This window comes from Macrosteles quadrilineatus, unplaced genomic scaffold, assembly GCF_028750875.1.
Source record: "Macrosteles quadrilineatus isolate MER2022 unplaced genomic scaffold, UCM_ALF_1.0 Scaffold_2__2_contigs__length_208266976, whole genome shotgun sequence".
Classification (NCBI taxonomy): domain Eukaryota; kingdom Metazoa; phylum Arthropoda; class Insecta; order Hemiptera; family Cicadellidae; genus Macrosteles; species Macrosteles quadrilineatus.
Window position 1 is genome coordinate 186,521,202 of NW_026542595.1, and position 3,358 is coordinate 186,524,559.

The following is a 3,358-nucleotide window of genomic DNA, read 5'->3' on the forward strand; positions in this document are numbered from 1 at the left end:
AATCATTGTAGATTTTATCTAGCAGTTAATTACCTATTTATTTAAGGATTTAAAGTGATTAGCAGTATGAGAGTACGTTAGGGTGCCAACATGTGCTCACTTAATAAATTACATTGTACTAATAGATGCTCATAGTCAGTCACGTTTCATAGTGCGACTTTCAGAAATAGTTGACATTTCAGTTGTAACAAACTTCGATAGAAAATTTCTAGTTTGGCAATGGAGGTTTTATAAAAAGATCTTTCTATAATGACACCATGGGCCCTCATATCCACGTCAAGCATATATAACATTGGAAAATGAGTTCTAAGGTTTACTTTTACCAAGATACAAAATGTATCTCCCATTAAAAATTAAAAAAAAATTAAAATGAATTGAAAAACCATTTTTATTTCTCAAATGTTATAGGAAAATATTCATAGAATAGAAGTATAGTTCAACTAATCTATTACTGTAGGCCTAGAGCACTCAGAAAGGCAGTGTCAGTAACTGTTTCTTTCGTTGAGAAATTTGATGAAAAAAATGGCATTATAAAGATATTTCATTTAATTGGACCTGAAATATCGGCTGAACATAGAGCTGATCAACAACAGATTTTGGAAACTAAAACATATTATTATTTGAGTTTAGCTGATTCAACACCTCCTTGACTAGGATAGGTCTAGGATGGGGGTGAACTGTTCTAATGGTAAAGCGTGGGTCTTTGGTCTCTGAGGTCCCGTGTTCAAATTCCGTCAAATCTCCAATGGATTCTATCTAACTGATAGTTCCTCAATCCATAGGTCCAGCCTGAACTATTGTAAAAAAAAACTATAGGCATATAGGGACTAAAGGGCTAAAGGTCCATGAACATAATGAAATGGTTACTCCTTTTATCTATGCTATAACATAAAATATTTTTGTTATAACTTGTAATACAAATGTTGTAATTTAATCATTTATTACAAATACATAGCATATTTCGTATATGGAAACCACTCTTGGATGGCTGTGATATTTATCTACACGACTGCTGTAGATAGGACTACATTTGTCGCCCATTACCATACAGCCTACTGTAGCACAGTGCGCGGAGCTGCTCAGGTCTAATTAATTGCATACATTCCTTCGTCGTGCCCGGCGTGGGTGGCAGGGCCAATTACCTTGTAATGTTATGGGTCCCGAACTCTAAAAGAGGAACTGCGGCTACAGGTCGTGGTATAGTGATGGTAAACCAGGGATTGATCAGACCCAAAATCAGTTTTTGATCAAACTAGGAGGTAAAATTAAAAGGTTATGATATTTTTATTTTCATTTATAAAAAAATGTGGTTACAGTTGATTGGAAAAGTGTCATACAAACCATCGATGTATATATAGAAACCAGCCACATATGACATGTTCATTGTTCAATAACCCAATATTCCGTATAAACTGTTAAATAGTGACGCGCAATAAGCCAACTAAGAGAAACTTTTCTTTGTGTTCATTAATGATGCCAAAACCGTTTTCTTGTTCATCTACCACTCAATATAAATTCTTTGTACTGTTCTTAGTAGGCTATGGTTATTTGTTTACATAATACAATTATACCGAGTATAGGTTTTGGGAAAAATGTGATAACTTGAAAACGGATTTTAGAAAAAAGTATGGTAAAGAAAAGAAACAGTTAAAATATCTGGTGTTTGAGACGACTATATACTGAAACTATAGAGTGTCTAAACCATCATCCAAATGTAAAATCTCATTTAAAAAAGTTTGAAGTAGAAATACCATAAAAAATTATATAAGTACACGAAGTACTACTACATACAAGACATTAAAAGTTCATCTCAGATAAACGATTTGAAAACCAGCCTTAGATCCTTAACACTAAAGATTTAGGAGACTATTATAAAAACCGTTGTAAACTAAAGAAAATAGTATTTAAATTCGGAGCGAAGAGCATGAATTATCACAACTTATTTTGATTAACAAATTATTTTATTTCATACCTTTATTTAAAACATTTTAATGAGAAATTATAGTTAAATCTCTAGGTAAAAATGTGCATAATACTGACAGCTAATCTAATTGTACCAAAACAAACACCACAAGCTTACTAAGCCATTATTAAGGCTATTATATTTTTGAAAATACAGTTAAATGCTAAGTTGAAGTGTTTTACGTTATCTGTCACCTTTAAACTTTAAATTTCACAATTTAACTGATTATTGTGACTTTAAAGCCATCAAATAACTCATTTCCCCCATCATAAAATCAAGTCAATTTCACAGTGGCAGAAATAAAACTAGCGGCTGAACGAATACGTTCCGTCCACTTGCAGGAAATGAGGGGGTTTAAATAGTGTGTAAAGGGGGAAGAATAACAGAGGACTTGGAGACTGTTGTCCTCCGTGGTTAATTAAGGACCTAATTATAGCCGTGCTTAAATGTCCACGTCGCCCACACACAGTGACTACTGACTGCTGGCCATTGTCACTTACATGGTGGGTAATGTTGCTTAGTGGCGGGTTACGGAGGTCGCTTACCGTGCGTAAATTATCGATGAATACTTAAACGGTTTCTGTTAATTAAATACTAGTTACATTACTTCTGAACAAAATCAGTTAGTTTCAGACAAATGCCATATAACTCAGCGTGTTATTGACAACGATATGTGTATTTATATTATAGTTACATAATTTCAAAGGTAAGTTAATATTGTTTGAGAGTATATTGCAGCCATTTTGATCACCATAGTTTAATTATTAAATAATTTCCTTTCCACACTCATGAGTTGTAAGAATATAATTTTCCATAACTATTTCAGGGTGACAGTAAAGGAAAACCCAATTTACTCCGCTTACATTACTTAATATTAAAAAATCCAATGGTTTTCTCATAGAATATAGTTTTAAAAAATGTATCTGTTACATGTCAAGTCAAAAGTGTTTGCTTTAAAAACATACATTGTGTCATACAGTGAATATTTTGTAAAATGTTTACAATAAAGCTTCTTTGCAAGAGTGCTACTTCTTTACGTGAAACAGAACAATAAACTTAATTCTTTTTACACTATTAGATTTTTTATGTTAGAATAAATATACCCTTATTTTGGAGATCAAAGACGAGGCATGTATACATCTCATGAAAACTCTCAACTATTTCAAATTGGAAACATGATGTTTTGGCCAAACACATTTGATACCTACTAATATTTGTAATCACATACGAATTCATCTTCCTCAAAAATTACAAAGAACACTTGGAAATTTTCTACTCCCTTAGGCCTATGTTCTAAATTTTACATTAAGCTACAATCTTCCCAAAAAATCAATGAACTAGTGTTGAACGTTGTACTATGAGTTGAGTGGTTGTAGTGGGGTGGATATGAAGGGG